This window comes from Oryctolagus cuniculus, chromosome 15 (assembly GCF_051225735.1).
Source record: "Oryctolagus cuniculus isolate XC-2025 breed Fujian yellow rabbit chromosome 15, ASM5122573v1, whole genome shotgun sequence".
NCBI lineage: Eukaryota > Metazoa > Chordata > Mammalia > Lagomorpha > Leporidae > Oryctolagus > Oryctolagus cuniculus.
The window spans coordinates 77,423,388-77,441,766 of record NC_142881.1 but is presented as its reverse complement, the minus strand read 5'-3'; the positions used below and the strand labels follow the sequence as shown (position 1 = coordinate 77,441,766).

At 42.6% G+C, this 18,379-nt stretch overlaps 1 long non-coding RNA gene across 2 annotated transcripts in view; it reads right to left on the bottom strand.

Moving 5' to 3' along the window:
• Window positions 1–634: 634 nt before the first annotated feature.
• LOC149122087 (uncharacterized) overlaps window positions 635–18,379 on the bottom strand; it is a 40,558-nt gene continuing 22,813 nt past the window's right edge. Inside the window, exon 3 of one of the 2 annotated variants that reach the window (XR_016221742.1) lies at window positions 635–762. This is a non-coding gene — a long non-coding RNA (uncharacterized LOC149122087). Of the gene's footprint in view, window positions 763–6,973; window positions 7,208–18,379 lie in introns of those variants that run through there. The other variant, XR_016221743.1, reaches the window with a different exon arrangement.

Genomic DNA, 18,379 nt, shown 5'->3' with positions numbered 1-18,379 from the left:
TCATAATAATACACTGTGAGATTAAAAGTTTCTGAAACAGTGGATTATCATTCTCACCACAGAAAGAGAATACATCAGTGAAATTATGGATATATGCATTAGCTTGATTTTTAAAACATTCTATTGCTCACCATATATATATATATATATATATATGCAACTATTTGTGAATTAAAAAGTCTATTTAAAATCCACTTTAAAAGCACTTCAAAAAAAAAAAAATGGAGGGGGGGAGGCAGTTGACCAGAGATTTCATTGCCCTGTTCTCCCAACTGCCACACTACCCACCCATTCCCGGTCCCTCCAGGAAAGAGCCACCATCCCAAGCTGTCTGTCACGTACACTCGGGGGCCACCTCCTCTCCAGCTGACAGGACAGCCTGTACCATCACTGAAACTCATACTCAACTGTCAGTAAATTCTCCTAGGGTGTGATCTTGAACTGAACTTCCTTTTCCTTTTCTTGAGAGGACACCAGCTTATCACTGTGCACAGCAAACATCCTGCAGCCCTCCCTGTGGTGGCCTTGTCCACTGTGCCTGCAGCTGGGCTCAGGAGCCTCATTTTCCCCAGTGAAGCACCCCTCTCCCTCTCTCATAAATCCCTGTGCTTTTGAAGTCTAAGTTCAAACTTACCCCTTGTTGCCTTCATTGTTGCGATCACCTGCCGACCACACAGTCACTCTTCCTCACTCACTGAACACAGCAGAGTCCAGGTCACTGTCTTCCTTTTCAGCAACACTAACAAGGGCACTTCAAAAAGTCTGTGGAAGATGATACCAGAAGATATCTATTTTGGAGGGAAAAAAAATTGCAATCTGTACCTAGTGTTTTTTCACAATACACATTTTCTACAAAGTTTTTGAAGATACCTCATTTTTCCAATTTTAAAAATTTTGGCACCAAGATAAATTTATCTTTTAATTCCATTTTCTGCAAACTTTTTGAAGTATCCTCATACATCACCATTCTTGGAAAATACATTGCTGATTAAACTCAACAACTTCTCTTCTTCATTTCATTAATCTTTCCTCCTGTTCCATTCCATTCCCCTGCCTTCCAGACCACCAGTAACTACTCTACTTCTGAGCAGTCTCTATTACATATACTTCCCTTTATCCATGCCCCACCTTCCAACTTTCAGCAAATTGAGCCTAGCACTTCAATCTCTGCCATTCTCTGATCTTACAGAGACCTGGAATTCTTGATTTGGCCTCTTTGCATTTTCCATCATTGCCCCCATATCCTCATTTCTCTCTTAACCCACTCACAGTCCATGGCACAACACATTTACCTAGATCTCTTGGAGACACACTTGATCTTCTAGCACCTTTTCTTATTCCATCATACTTGTTGGCAGAAGAGACTACTGACACCCCTATATCTTCTGCCTTTACCTGCACACTCAAGCAGATAAATCAGAAGAAATTAATCATCTCACACCAAATGGATTGCCAGTTTTTGAGTAACTTTCATTGTAATACAACTGCATTCATTCACTTCTACATTATCCATGGCTACTTCTATGCAATAATGGCAGAGTCAAATATTGAGACAGAGGCTATGGCCCACAAAGACAAAAATAGCTTATCTGTCACTTTAAAGATACATTTGCCTAACCTTAAGAGCTAAATCATTCCATAAGAAAATCCATAATCATGCTAACTGGTCTTAATTTTGTTTTATGTCCTCAACACTCAAGTCAACATCCAACTTTAACAGTCATGACTACTACCGACCTAAGTAAAATAGATTCCTTCCCACTCTTAACTAACAACCTCACTTCCAAAAAGAGAAAGAATATATAGAAATAAAATTAAAATAAATAAAAATAAAATAATTTCATCTTACATCATCTAATACACTGCCTTGGCTATGTGCCTTTGTCAGGAGGCACCTGTTTCCCCAGCACTCAGTCCCTGGCCAAGGTGTCCTCTGGGAGTGGCTGAGTGATGACAGCTCCTGGATTGCCTATGAGACCAGCATCTGTGACTACCTGGAGCAGCAGGTCTGCGCACAGGCTGAACACCATCAACCCCTGGGCTGGAGCAGCTCCTGCCGTGGGGAGCCAGTCCCTCTTCTTCTGCTCCAGCCTTGCTCACCTGGGACCACAGCTGCTGCCCCCAGGAGCCTCCACATCCAGAGTAGCCAGTGCCTCCCTCCCTAGTGACCCCTCGAACAACCCTGGGAGTGTCCCTGCCATTGTGTCTGTGCAGATGCCGAAGCCCAGCCAGGTCCAGCAAGCACTTGCAGGGGGACTCTGAAGCCAGAGCCAGAGCAGGTGATTAGAAAGTACACCAAGGAGCTGAAGTCGCCCCCAATGAAGACTGCATCATCTGCATGGAGAAGCTGTCCGTGGCATCTGGGTACAGTGACGTGACCGACAGCAAGACCATGGGGCCCGTGGCTGTTGGCCGCCTCGCCAAGTGCAGCCATGCCTTCCACCTGCTGTGCCTGCCGGCCATGTACTGCAATGGGAACAAGGATGGGAGCTTGAAGTGCCCCTCCTGCAAGGCTATCTATGGAGAGAAGACCTGCTTTAGGGACCAGTACATTTTCAACAGATGCCATGGTGCAGTGCGCAATGTGAGCTTTCATGGCTGCTGAATGTATCTGAATAGGGAAGGCTGGCACTTGGTCAGGATGAACGTGTGTGTGTTTGGAGGGGGGGTAAATCTCACTTTTTAAGATGTGATTTTCTTTCTGGATCATAACTACCTGAGAAAGTAGGGTTCTGTGCTTCTCCAAGGATGCAATATTTCTGTCAATGGCCCAACATTACAAAATCATCCACTGAATGCTTATCATCCCCATGGCAGTGGGTTCTCTAGAAAGATTCCTTTCTATATCACCTTTATCTCCTGCTTCTAACAGGAAAAACAGAAGTGACATTATAGAGATGACAGCTAAAGGGCTGACATATGGCCTAGCAGTTAAGCCACTTAGGACATTCACATCCCGTATCCAAGTACCAGGGTCCAAGTCCCAGGTCCACTACTGATTCAAGATTCCTGCTAATGTGGAGCTGGTAGGCAGAAGGTGATGGTTTAAGTATTTGGGTCCCTAAACCTACCTGGGAGACCCAGCATGAGTTCCTAGCTCCTGGCTTCAGCCTGGCCCAGCTCTAACTGTTGCTGGCATTTGGGGAGTCATTCAGCATTTGGGGGCTCTTGTCGTGTGTTTGTACACACACACCCATCTTTCAAAGTTAAAAATATTTTTTGACAGGCAGAGTTAGACAGTGAGAGAGAGAGAGACAGAGTGAAAGGTCTTCCTTTTTCCATTGGTTCATCCCCCAAGTGGCTGCTACAGCTGGCATGCTGCGGCTGGCATGCTGCACCAATCTGAAGCCAGGAGCCAGGTGCTTCCTCTTGGTCTCCCTTGTGGGTGCAGGGCCCAAGGACCTGGGCCATCCTCCAGTGACCTCCTGGGCCACAGCAGAGAGCTGGACTGGAAAAGGAGCAACTGGGACAGAATCCGGTGCCCCAACCGGGACTATAACCCTGGGTGCTGGTGCCGCAGGTGGAGGATTAGCCTAGTGAGCCGCAGCACCAGCAAAAATATTTTTCTAAAAAAAAACAAATACCAGTTAGCAATTTTAAAAGGTCTTAGCCTCACCCTGTCTCCACTGAAGCCACAGCTCCCATGACACAGGGGAAGCAATTGTTACCTGATGCCTCTTCTGCCCATCAGGGTCAAAAGCATGGGTGAAGCCTTGGACTGCTCTACCTAAAACACTCTTCTTGTCTTGTGGGCTCCAGGGCCTGTATCTCCATCCCAGAGACTAGAAAAAGTCAAAAAGCCTCTCACTTTGTTGAGTTGGTCTCCAGGGCTTAGTTTACAGTGCCTCAGCCTTTTTGCACTGCAGTTCATTTGTGTAATCACTTACCTTCTGAAAGGTACAGGGGCACACACACATACACACACACACACAATGTTCTGAACAAATTCTTCAGGCCTTCCTCTGCTGTCTCTCCAACTAGAAGAGAACTCCACTTCCCTAGTCTGTACCAGAATATAAATTCCACTCATTGCACCAAAGCTATAACCAGGGTAAAATAAGACAACAATGGAGCTACCTCTATCAGAAAAAGTTTCAATATTCTCAGAACAAAACACTCTCTGTGAACTTCCTCAGCACCCATCCATCACTTGTGGATGGAATTAAAAAGCCATTGGGAGAGTGAGACCACAAATCCTTAAACGAAAGCCCACAACACATTTTGTCCCCTTTCTCTTCTTTGCAGCCTTCCTGTTAGCCTCGGTGACTTTCCCAAAATGACCACAGGAGCCTCTTTCATCTCACCTGCTCCCTTACCATGTGATTCTGAACCAAGGCTCATGTTCCCTCCCCTTGAATGGGGACAGCCCTTTGTGCTGACTCCACAAATAGAATGTACAAAATGATGCTGTGTAAGGGGAGACCATCAAAGACCTGCAGCCCTGCCTGGTTCTCTGGAATGCTCACTCTGAGAGCCCCACGACCAGGCTGTGAGGTAACCCCACACAGCTGTTGCGGAGTGGGGTGTGCATGTAGAGAGGCCTATGTAGAAAGGAACCAAGGTGTCCACCCTCAGCCCCACTGAGCTCCCAGCTATACCCCGCAGCTACTGAAGATTCTCAAGCTAACTGAATCCTTATTGTTTTGAACCACTGAGGTGGGCTGCTCTGATCCACAATGGATGGAAACAAAAGCAGCTGTTGGCCTAGTCTCCTTGTCACTCGGATGAGATGGTCACTCTCTTCCAGCCAAGTCAAGGAATGCTTGGGTCTTCTCATCTTACCCCAGGTCATTGTTATTTGGACTTCAGTGCCTAAAGTTAGCTTAGCCACCTGCTCATCTCCACTTCTGCCCTGCTTCACACCCACCACTAGCTCCCTACCCTTCTCAGAAGCCCACACTTGACCCTCCACAAAGATTCAAGGCACCTGTCAGGGTTGTATCAGGACTTAAAACTGGTGCCATCGTCAGCCTTCCAGTGGCTAGAAGAGAGAGATCTCCAAAATGTAAAGGGCTCTGTCAGTAGCATGAACACAGAAACAAGCTGTGACACAGTCAGCCTTCAGGAGTGCACCCAGAGCCCGGAGCTTTACATGGAGTCCCAGTGTGTACATCTAAGCAGGGTCACAGGAGGAAGGAAGGAAATGCCTGCAAAGGGAAGGAGTCATAGCTGGCAAGAGTACAAGAGAAAAAGCCCACTGTCACAACTACTAGTCCAGTCATGTTTTAGGACTTTTTATTTAAAGAGTTACAGGGAGGGAAAGACAGAAAGATTGTCCATCTGCTGGTTCACTCCCTAGATGGCCACAATGGCCAGCACTGGACCATACTAAAGCCAGGAGCTTCACCCAGGTCTCCCACATGGGTAACAGGGGCCCAAACACTTGGGTCATCTTCCATTGCTTTCCCAGGCCATTAACAGGGAGCTGCCCAAGGAGGGCAGCCAGGACCTGAACCAGTGCCCATATGGGATGCTAGCATCACAAGTAGGCAGCCCTACCCACTATGCCACAGTGCCGGCCCCTCAAGAAGATCATTATTAAGGTCTTTCCTCACAACTTTTATATCCAGTAACTATCAATGAAGGGAGTGAGGTTGATCAGGAAAGGTTTATTCCCAGTAAACTCAAGGATGTCTTCCTTATAATCACACTTCCTCCATCGATGCTTGTGGCCCATTGATTTCTTTCACTGTGTGCATGTGCACATGTATGTGAGTCTCTGTGTGTGTGTGTGTGTGTGTGTTTATAACAAAGTAGGTCCTATATTGAGATTAAGCCACGTATAAAAAACACTGATCTGACACTTGCAAATTGTGGGCTGTGATATCAGATCTGGATCCCATCATGACCAAACGTGTGACCTAGTGCTAAGTCTTTCCGAGCTTCTGTGTCTTAATTTATAAAATTGGAGTGATTAAAAGAAAAAAGTTATTTTCAAAGGAGTTTTTCTGAAGGTAACTAACATAACATAATTAACTGATCAAGAACCTGAATAGGAAACTAACAAATTTTGAATTACTTCTTCTCCCTATGGGCAAATTGCAGCGAGTCTGCCGTGGGCTGCCAAACTAAGTCATTTCTCCCTACACATTATTTAGAGCTTAAAACAGGCATGTCCTGACTTCTACACTGGAGCCAATTAGTCACTTCTAGGCTATAGCTCCACAGGTCCTAACACCATGCTAAAAACACACATCAGAAACTCTCTACTTTCCTATTTTTTCCCCAATAGCTGCAATTGCATTTTATCACCAAACAAAACCACATTCTCCTTCTTGGCCATGTCTAAAGTGAAGTGTTTGCCACCAACCCACTCAGAACAAATCCCTGCAAAGCAATCCGACCAGAGTCAGGGCCTGATTTGAGCCAGTGATGGGGACTCTGTTAATGAAAGTCTGGCAGAAAGGCCTACAGGGAATCTGTCCTAGCAGAAGCACAGCAGGAAACAGACTGGGTTAATCCTCCATGTGGCTCTTGATTTTCCAAGCTTTACAAGCACAGCAAAGCTGAAAACAGCCTATTTTCTCAATTTCTCACTTCAGCATCCCCCTTTAAACCAGCTCCTTTCCATAAACACTGCATCTTTAGGGACATGCATGGGAGGCAGTGATCCTGGTCTCCCCTGACTTCAGAATCCCGTAGCTGTACCCTGCAGGTGTTCGGGGGAGACCGTCTCTTTCCAAAGTACAACTGCCTTCAAGCATTGTAGAAAACAGAGTGAAAATGTGTTTCATTCCTAGAAGTGTGTAGGACTTCAGCCTGCACCTTACCAAACAATCTCATTAATGCCTGCCTTAAAAGAAGGGCTGGTGGCCAGTGCCTCAGCTCACTTGGCTAATCCTCTGCCTGTGGTGCCGGCACCCCAGGTTCTAGTCCTGGTTGTGTTACCGGAGAATGGAGAGTTCTGATCTTCGCACAAGAAAGAATCCAGGTGTGAGACAGAGTAGTGGAAAGTAAAAGTAGCAAAGTTTATTAGGGAAGGGACATCCATACGAATGGATGGGCACCTCTCTAGACAGGACCTGGGAGAGAGTGTCATTGCTCTGACTGGGGTGGGGGAAAGGAACAAGGTTACATGGTTGAGTGGAGACATTGCACCTGGCCAGGCAGGCAGGAGGCTCAGCAGAGAGGCAGAGGGCTGAGCACGCAGTCTGGTTGAGGCCGGGGGTTTTTAAGGAGATGGGTCTCTGTCTTCACACATTTCCTCCTGAAACAAAGGATTTTTGGCTGTAAATATTAAGAAGCTCCTATCTGAGTTTTCCCTTGAAGGTATCAGACAGGAGGAAGCCTAGCTGGTGCCATCCTGGGTTCAGAGGAAGGGTGAGCAGGACCCCTAGAGAATTGGGATGTGGGGCAGGGTGTTTGAAATGCAGATACTGGGCTGCATCTGGGAGATTGTGGAAGATTGTCAGGCAGAAGGGGCGGGGACCTCCACCTGGCAGGTTATCAGGTAGAAGGGGGCAGGGCAGGATGCGAATACTGGGCTGCCCCTGAAACATTATTGGGATGACTTTGAGATGTAGATGCATATGCTGGATATAGATGTCTTCTCTTTAGGCCTGTCATACACACATAAGCTCATATCTAACTTCCTACCTAACAGTTGGGGTGCCGGTTCTGTCCTGGTTGCTCTTCTTCCAGTCCAGCTCTCTGCTTTGGCCTGGAAAGGCAGTGGAGGATGGCCCAAATGCTTGGGCCCTGCACCCGCATGGGAGACCAGGAGGAAGAAACTGTCTCCTGGCTTAGGATCAGCGCAGCACGCCAGCCATAGTGGCCATTTTGGGGGTGAACCAACAGAAAAGGAAGACCTTTTTCTCTGTCTCTCTCTCTCTCTCACTGTCTAACTCTGCCTGTCCAAAAAAAAAAGAGAGAGAGAGAGAGATTGAGAGAATATGACCTATTCAAAACAAGAACTGGACAGAAGGATGGCAGACAGTGAAGAAAGTAACCCAAATGTCACCCTAGACTTTTTTTTTTAAATAAATCTTTTTAAAATATTTATTTATTTATTTGAAAGTCAGAGTTACATAGAGAAAGAGGGGCAGAGAGAGAGAGAGGTCTTCCATCCACTGGTTCACTCTGCTGTCATATCAATCCATGGTAGTAAAAGATGAAACAGTTGGGTAAAGCTTAAAATATATATTAGATGTTACAACTTGGATTTCAGAAATTTAAGAGAAAGAGTAGGCTTTGAGAAGGAAGATAATTCTAAAAAATATCTGATCCCATCTTACCTAAACACTCTGGTGAGAAAGAAGAAATCAGGCGTTCAATTCAGTTGTGCTTGATGCCCCCAAACACAAAATAAAACAGTGCAGCATCTCAGAGCCTGGCCCTGGAGTTTGACCTATGGCATTTGAACCACAGCCTTAACATTTTACAGTAGGAAATGTGAGCCTATTAACTAACCTCTCTATAATGCCATTGTCTGATCCATAAAGAAAGAGATGTAACTGCATGTTTCCCAGTGGTTGCTGTGGTGATTAAATAAGATAATGCAGTTGGCTCCTAATAAAAGCTCAACAGATAGTGGCTATTGTTATCTTTATTATGAGGCTGCATTCTAGGCAAAGAAAATTTAAGGATGAAGCTTGATCCCTGCCCTCAAGCAATTGCCCGCTATTGTAAATAACTAAAATACAATGAGAAGTGATTAGGATATAGTTACAGCTACCTCAAAACTTCTTGTGAATCAGATGTGGAATAAGTTACTCATGTTGTCTCAGCTAATGAAACTGTTATCTACAGAAAACACTGGATCTGCCTATTGAGAATTCAGATTGTAAAAGAATCATACAGTAATGAATTCAAAGTGTGAAAGAATCACTCAAGGGCTGGTGTGGTACAGTGGGTTAAGCCACTGTCTGTGATGTCAGCATCCCATATGGATGGGCACCAGTTCAAATCCCAGCTGTTCTACTTCCAATCCAATTCCCTGCTAATGCCCCTGGGAAATCAGTGGAAGATGGTCCAAGTGCTTGGACCCCTGTCACCTATGTGGGAGAACCAGATGAAGCTCCTGGTTTCAGCCCAGTCCACCCTAGCCCAGCCCCAGCTATTGGGCCATGAACCAACAGAATATTTCTCTCTCTCCCTAACTCTGCCTTTCAGATAAATACATCTTTAAAAAAAGAAAAAGAATGAAAATGGGGCCCAAACCCAACAGAGAGACCACTGCCTCCCAGGTCTACATCGGCAGGAAACTGGAGCCAGGAGTAAGAGCTGGAGATCAAATACAAGTACTGAGATAGGGGCTATGGATGTTTTAACCACTCCTTCAAGAACCTGGTATCCAGACTGAGAATAAAATGACTGGACAACAATGAAGCAATTAGAGCCTTAAATTCATTCAGAAAACTTAAGAGCACCCACAGTCTCTTAGTGCTTTCAAATCTGTGTAACTTGAGCTCTACTCCTAGTTAAAAGAGAATTTTCAAATGGAATTCACAAGCTTCTGTCAGTGCTTTGTGAAACTAATGCAAAAATGGAAAGTTTGTGATAGGATGGAAATGGGCAAATGCTATTGTGGTTTCCAAGGAGAATTCTACAAACCACAGCCTGGGGCTTTGCAAAGACAGTGAGCTGTCATAACGCAAGAGAGAAGGAAGCCAGAAAGAAAAGGATGCTCAAAGTGAAAGGATAAATCAGTGACCAGTGCAAGAATGTGACAGACTATGGCTCAAAGTCATTTGTGCACATGCCACATGCCACATACTATCTATCCTGGGTACCGCTCCATACATGATCCTATTGGATTTCCAATAGTGAAAGGCACCATTTATGTCCACTTTTCAGATGAGAGAACAGGCATACAAACAGAAGGTTTAAAGTAGGAAGAATCTCTGGCCTGTTTCAGAGCTAAAATTGTATGTTCTCCATTTTGCCTGTGGAGGATGAGCACCAGGCATTCTGGATAAGTAGAAACATCCCAGACTCTATGGAGGAGTCTGAACAAACTGGAGAGAAAACAACACTTGCCATGTCCATGAGAGCTCAGCAGCCAGTGATGCTGTGTGGAGGGGATGCTGTGGCAGAACTGTTTTGTGGTTTCTTTCCAGCCAACACACTCCTTTTGCTGAGAACTACTGACCTACTCAGAGGTACACATTTTCACTCCTACTTGATGCAGCTGAGTGGACCCAATCTGGATCAAGGAATCTTCTCTCCCAGGAGTTTGAGATGTGAAGATGTCAGTTATCTCTGTTGTGCACTTGGACTGGAAAGTGCTGAGGAACAGCTGAAGGCCCATTTTGATCATAACCATATGCACACAAAGGGGAAGAACAATGTATGAAGGACAGAGAAGCATGGAGGTGTGACCAGAAAGCCCTGAATGAGCAGAGAAATTCACCCTGGCCCCAGATGTTCTTTCAGGGTTTGACTCTAGTCTCCTAAGGAGATAGATACACAGACAATTGATAGATAGAAAGATTAATTGATTCAAGCAGATACATAGATACATAGTTAGATAGGTAATTACTGGCTCCTGAATGTTTGTCATGGGTTGAGTAAGACCTGTCTTCCCCAAACTCATACAAGATGGTTAAACTCTACTGCTTTTTTTAAAATTTATTTTATTTGAAAAGTAGAATTACAGAGAGGCAGAGGGAAAGAGAGAGAGACAGAGACAGAGAGTAAGTGAGTGAGAGTGGGAAAGTGCATGAGAGGTCTTCCATCCACCGGTTCACTCTGCAGATGGCTACAACATCCAGAGCTGGGCTGATCCAAAGCCAGGAGCTTCCTCTGGGTTCCCCATGTGGGTTCAGGGGCCCAAGGATTTGGGCCATCTTCCACTGCTTTCTCAGGGCATAACAGAGAACTGGATCTGAAGAGGAGCAGCAGGTACTTGAACCTGCACCCATGTGGGATACTGGCGCCACAGGCGGCAGCTTTACCCATTACACCACAGCACTAAACTCTACTACCAGGTCCAGTGCTGTGGTGTAGCAGGTAAAGTTGCCTCCTGCAGGGCTAGCATCCCATATGGGTGCCAGTTCTAGTCTCAGCTACATAGCCTTCTGCTATGGCCTGGGAAAGCAGAAGATGGCCCAAGTCCTTGGGCCCCTGCACCCACATGGGAGACCTGGAAGAAGCTCCTGGCTCCTGGCTTTGGATCAGCTCAGCACCAGCTGTTGTGGCCAGTTGGGGAGTGAACCAGTGGATGGAAGACCTCTCTGTCTCTCTCTCTGTCTCTCTCTCTGACTCTCCTTCTCTCTCTGTGTAACTCTGACTTTCAAATAAATAAATAAATCTTAAAAGATAAAATAAAATAAACTCTACTATCTTTTTTTTTTTTTTATTAAAAACACTTTTATTTATTATTCAGTGGTACACTACTATGTGCCAGAAAAATTTAAGGCAGCTTATGAAGATATGTTCAAAAATATATATCAAGATATCTGAGTAAAAGTGAGATCATTAGCATTCTTTAATAGTAGAGGTCAGTGTGAGATTACGAAGGTTATTTCAGATTGCTTTTTGACATTGTTTGTTGTTACTTACATTAATTGACTTCATAGTCAAATAAGGTCATACAGATATTTCCATTTGTTTAAAAAAATTGGATGGGAAAGCAAACAAGGATATGGATACCTTTAAAAGGGAACCAGAGATGCAGTTAATACAAATAAAGCTTCCATAAAATGCTATCACCACAGATTTGGATTTTAACTTTCAATGAGTCATGAAACCTAGAAAACTATAGCACCCATCGTGGGGGAAACAAACAGACTAGTTACATGCACAGAGCACTATATGCCTTGACAAAATGCCCAAAGGTTTCATAAATGCTTTTTTTCATTTTGCTTCATATAGATTTTATCACTGATGCCCTTGGGTTTATTCTTGTATGATTATTAGCAGAAGCTTATACAGTAAGATAATTAATAAAGGGAAATATAATTGTGACTCATAGTGTCTACTTTTGTAGAAAAATTTGGTGGTTTTTTTTTTTTTAACTTTTATTTAATGAATATACGTTTCCAAAGTACGAATAATGGATTACTATGGCTTCCCCCCCATACCGTCCCACCCACATCCCTCCCCTTTCCCACTCCCTCTCCCCTTCCATTCACATCAAGATTCATTTTCGATTATCTTAATATACAGAAGATCAGCTTAGTATACATTAAGTAAGGATTTCAACAGTTTGCTCCCACACAGAAACATAAAGTGAAAAATAATAGATGATTTTTTTTAATGATGATGAAATCAGATCAGACCTATTGTCATGTTTAATCCCAGTGAGAGTCAAGTTGGGAGTTGATAGTTTCTTTTCTTTTCTTTTCTTTCTTTTTTTTTTTTTTTTACAGAGGATCAGTTTAGTATGCATTAAGTAAAGATTTCAACAGTTTGCACCCCCATAGAAACACAAAGTGAAATATATTATTTGAGTACTCATTATAGCATTAAATCTCAATGCACAGCACATTAAGGACAGAGATCCTACATGAGGAGTAAGTGCACAGTGACTCCTGTTGTTGACTTTACCAATTGACACTCCTGTCTATGGCATCAGTAATCTCCCTATGCTCCAGTCATGAGTTTCCAAGGCTATGGAAGCCCCTTGAGTTCTCCGACTCTTATCTTGTTTAGACAAGGTCATAGTCAATGTGGAGGTTCTCTCCTCCCTTCAGAGAAAGGTACCTCCTTCTTTGAAGACCTGTTCTTTCCACTGAGATCTCACTCACAGAGATCTTTTGCCAGAGTGTCTTGGCTTTCCATGCCTGAAATACTCTCATGGGCTTTTCAGCCAGATCTGAATGCCTTTAGGGCTGATTCTGAGGCCAGAGTGCTATTTAGGGCATCTGCCATTCTATGAGTCTGCTGAGTATCTCACTTCCCATGTTGGATCACTCTCCCCTTTATTTATTCTATCGGTTAGTGTTAGCAGGTACTAGACTTGCTTATGTGCTCCCTTTGACTCTTAGTCCTTTCATTATGATCAATTGCGAACTGAAATTGATCACTTGGACTAGTGAGATGGCACTGGTACATGCCACCTTGATGGGATTAAATTGGAGTCCCCTGGTATGTTTCTAACTCTACCATTTGGGGCAAGTCAGCTTGAGCATGTCCCAAATTATATATCTCTTCCCTCTCTTATTCCTACTCTTATGTTTAACAGGGATCACATTTCAGTTAAATTTCAACACTTAAGAATAACTGTGTATTAATTACAGAATTGAATCAGTCATATTAAGTAGAACAGACAAAAAAACTACTAAGAGGGATAATGTATTAAGTTGTTCATTAACAGTCAGGGCTATGCTGATCAAGTCACCGTTTCCCATAGTGTCCCTTTCACTTCAACAAGTTTCCATTTTGGTGTTCAGTCAGTTGTCACCGATCAGGGAGAACATTTGGTATTTGTCCCTTTGGGACTGGCTTATTTCACTCAGCATGATGTGTTCCAGATTCCTCCATTTTGTTGCAAATGACTGGATTTCGTTGTTTCTTACTGCAGTATAGTATTCTAAAGAGTACATATCCCATAATTTCTTTATCCAGTCTACCATTGATGGGCATTTAGGTTGGTTCCAGGTCTTAGCTATTGTGAATTGTGCTGCAATAAACATTAGGCTGCAGACTGCTTTTTTGTTTGCCAATTTAAATTCCTTTGGGTAAATTCCAAGGAGTGGGATGGCTGGGTCGAACGGTAGGGTTATCTTCAGGTTTCTGAGGAATCTCCAGACTGATTTCCATAGTGGCTTAACCAGTTTGCATTCCCACCAACAGTGGGTTAGTGTCCCTTTTTCCCCACATCCTCGCCAGCATCTGTTGTTGGTAGATTTCTGTATGTGAGCCATTCTAACCGGGGTGAGGTGGAACCTCATTGTGGTTTTGATTTGCATTTCTCTGATTGCTAATGACCTTGAACATTTTTTCATGTGCCTGTTGGCCATTTGGATTTCCTCTTTTGAAAAATGTCTATTGAGGTCCTTGGCCCATCTCTTAATTGGGTTGTTGGTTTTGTTTTTGTGGAGTTTCTTGATCTCTTTGTAGATTCTGGTTATTAACCCTTTATCTGTTGCATAGTTTGCAAATATTTTTTCCCATTCTGACGGTTGTCTCTTCACTCTCCTGACTGTTTCTTTTGCAGTACAGAAACTTCTCAATTTGATGCAATCCCAATAGTTAATTTTGGCTTTGACTGCCTGTGCCTCCCGGGTCTTTTCCAGAAACTCTTTGCCTGTGCCAATATCTTGAATGGTTTCTCCAATGTTCTCTAGTAACTTGATGGTGTCAGGTCGTAGATTTAGGTCTTTAATCCATGTTGAGTGGATTTTTGTGTAAGGTGTAAGGTAGGGGTCTTGCTTCATGATTCTGCACGTGGAAATCCAATTTTCCCAGCACCATTTATTGAATAGACTGTCCTTGCTCCAGGAATTAGTTTTAGATCCTTTATCAAATATAAGTTGGCTGTAGATGTTTGGGTTGATTTCTGGTATTTCAATTCTGTTCCATTGGTCTATCCTTCTGTTTCTGTACCAGTACCATGCTGTTTTGATTACAACTGCCCTGTAGTATGTCCTGAAATCTGGTATTGTGATGCCTCCGGCTTTGTTTTTGTTGTACAAGATTGCTTTAGCTATTCGAGGTCTCTTGTGTCTCCATATAAATTTCAGCACCGATTTTTCCAGATCTGAGAAGAAGGTCTTCGGTATCTTGATTGGTATTGCATTGAATCTATAAATTGCTTTTGGGAGAATGGACATTTTGATGATATTGATTCTTCCAATCCATGAGCATGGAAGATTTTTCCATTTCTTGGTATCCTCTTCTATTTCTTTCTTTAAGGTTTTGTAATTTTCATCGTAGAGATCTTTAACATCCTTGGTTAAGTTTATTCCAAGGTATTTGATTGTTTTTGTAGCTATTGTGAATGGGATTGATCTTAGAATTTCTTCCTCAGCCATGGCATTGTCTGTGTATACAAAGGCTGTTGATTTTTGTGCATTGATTTTATACCCTGCTACTTTGCCAAACTCTTCTATGAGTTCCAATAGTCTCTTGTTAGAGTTCTTTGGGTCCCCTAAATAAAGAATCATGTCATCTGCAAAGAGGGATAGTTTGAGTTCTTCCTTCCCAATTTGTATCCCTTTAATTTCTTTTTCTTGCCTAATAGCTCTGGCTAGAACCTCCAGAACTATATTGAATAGCAGTGGTGAGAGTGGACATCCCTGTCTGGTCCCAGATCTCAGTGGAAATGCTTCCAACTTTTCCCCATTCAATAGGATGTTGGCTGTGGGTTTTTCATAGATTGCTTTGATTGTATTGAGGAATGTTCCTTCCAAACCCAGTTTGCTTAGAGTTTTCATCATGAACGGGTGTTGTATTTTATCAAATGCTTTCTGGGCATCTATTGAGAGAATCATATGGTTTTTCTTCTGCAGTCTGTTAATGTGGTGTATCACATTGATTGTCTTGCGCACATTAAACCATCCCTGCATACCAGGGATAAATCCCACTTGGTCTGGGTGGATGATCTTTCTGATGTGTTGTTGCATTCTATTGGCGAGAATTTTATTGAGGATTTTTGCATCTATGTTCATCAGGGATATTGGTCTGTAATTCTCTTTCAGTGCTGCATCTTTTCCCGGCTTAGGGATTAAGGTGATGCTGGCTTCATAGAAAGAATTTGGGAGGATTCCCTCTTCTTCAATTGTTCTGAATAGTTTGAGAAGAATTGGAGTTAGTTCTTCTTTAAATGTCTGGTAGAATTCAGCAGTGAATCCATCTGGTCCTGGGCTTTTCTTTGTTGGGAGGGCCTTTATTACTGTTTCAATTTCTGTCTCAGTTATGGGTCTTTTTAGGTTTTCGATGTCTTCCTGGTTCAATTTAGGTAGGTTGCATGTGTCCAGGAATCTATCCATTTCTGGTAGGTTTCCCTGTTTGCTGGCATACAAGTCCTTGTAGTAATTTCTGATGATTCTTTTTATTTCTGTGGTGTCTGTTGTTACATTTCCTTTTTCATCTCTGATTTTATTGATTTGGGTCTTTTCTCTTCTTTTTTTAGTTAGTTGGGCCAATGGGGTGTCAATTTTGTTTATTTTTTCAAAAAACCAGCTCCTCGTTTGGCTGATTTTTTGTAATGTTTTTCTTGATTCAATCCTGTTGATTTCTTCTCTGATTTTAATTATTTCTCTTCTCCTACTAGATTTGGGTCTGGTTTGCTGTAGGTTTTCTAGATCCTTGAGGTGAATAGAAAGCTCATCTATTTGGTGCCTTTCCAATTTCTTGATGTAGGCACCTATTGATATAAACTTTCCTCTTAGCACTGCTTTTGCTGCGTCCCATAAGTTTTGGTATGTTGTGCTGTTATCCTCATTTACTTCCAGAAAGTTTTTGATTTCTCTTTTGATTTCTTCTATGACCCATTGTTCATTCAGGAGCATGTTGTTCAATCTCCATGTGTTTGCGTATGCTCTAGGGATTCCTGAGTTGTTCATTTCCAACTTCATTCCTTTATGGTCTGAGAAGCTGCATGGTATGATTCTAATTCTTTTGAATTTGCTGAGACTTGCTTTATGGCCTAGTATGTGGTCAATCCTAGAGAAGGTTCCATGTACTGCTGAGAAGAATGTATAATCTTTAGCTGAAGGATTGAAAGTTCTGTATATATCTGTTAGATCCATTTGGGCTATAGTGTCGTTTAAATCTACTGTATCCTTGTTGATCTTCTGTCCTATTGATCTGTCTATTTCTGAGAGTGGAGTATTGAAGTCCCCCAGTACTATTGTATTGGGGTCTAAGTCTCCCTTTAAGTCCGTTAACAAATCTTTTAGATAAACCGGTGCCCTGTAGTTAGGTGCATATACATTGATAATTGTTATATCTTCCTGTTGAATTGATCCCTTAATCATTATGTAGTGTCCCTCTTTGTCTCTCTTAATGGTTTTTGTGGTAAAGTTTATGGTGTCTGATATTAAGATGGCTACGCCTGCTCTTTTTTCATTTCTGTTGGCATGGTATATCTTTTTCCAGCCTTTCACTTTCAGTCTGTATGGATCTTTGTTGGAAAGATGTGTTTCTTGTAAGCAGCAAATAGATGGGTTTTGTTTTTTAACCCAATCAGCCAAACGGTGTCTTTTAACTGGACAGTTCAGGCCATTCACGTTCAATGTGACTAATGATAAGTGGTAACTTTGCCCTGCCATTTGCCAAAGATAAGTTCTAATATATGCTTTGAATTCCCTGTGATCTTTTGCTGTGAGCTTTCCTTCCTTGGTTTCCTTCCTTTACCTTCTTTCATATTGATGACCGTGTTTCTTTGTTTCTGTGTGTAACACATCTTTAAGCATCTTTTGTAGGGCTGGACGAGTGGCAACAAATTCTTTCAATTTCTGTTTGTTATGAAAAGTCTTTATTTCACCTTCATTCACAAATGATAGCTTTGCAGGGTATAATATTCTGGGCTGGCAGTTGTTCTCTCTTAGTACCTGGGCTATATCTTGCCATTCCCTCCTAGCTTGTAGAGTTTCTGATGAGAAGTCAGCTGTGAGTCTGATTGGAGATCCTCTGAGAGTAATCTGACGTTTCTCTCTTGCACATTTTAGGATCTTTTCTTTATGTTTCACTGTGGAGAGTTTAATTACAACGTGCCGTGGTGAGGGTCTCTTTTGGTCGTGTTTATTAGGGGTTCTGTGAGCTTCCTGTACTAGGATTTCTCTGTCCTTCTCCAAACCTGGGAAATTTTCTGCTAATATCTCACTAAAAAGGCCTTCTAATCCTTTCTCCCTCTCCATGCCTTCAGGAACTCCTAGAACCCGAATGTTGGGTTTTTTAATAGTATCCTGAAGATTCCCGACAATATGTTTCAGATTTCTAATTTCCTCTTCTTTTCTTTGGTCTGACTGTATCCTTTCCTGTTCTCTGTCTTCTAAGTCCGAAATTCTCTCTTCTGCTTCTCCCATTCTGTTTGTAAGGCTCTCTATTGTGTTTTTCATTTGATCTATTGAATTCTTCACTTCAGTCACTATCCCAGTTTCCTGTTGTACTAGTTGTTTCGTTTCATTTTGATTCCTCCTTAATATTTCATTTTCCCGAGAGAGATTTTCTATCTTGTCCATTAAGGATTTCTGTAGTTCAAGAATTTGTTTTTGAGAACTTCTTAATGTTCTTATCAATTTTTTGAGATCTGCTTCTTGCATTTCTTCTATGTCATCATCCTCATAATCTTGAATTGGGGTGTCTTTTTCATTTGAGGGCTTCATGGTGACTTCTTTGTTTTTATTACCTTGGTTTTTGCGTTTGTTATTTGTCATATTGGAGATATTTGGTTTCTTCACTGTGGTGCTTTTTCTTGTTATACTATGACTCTAGATTAAGTGGACTATCTGTTTTTGATGGAGCCTTAGGGCTTGAGATGGGTGTGGCC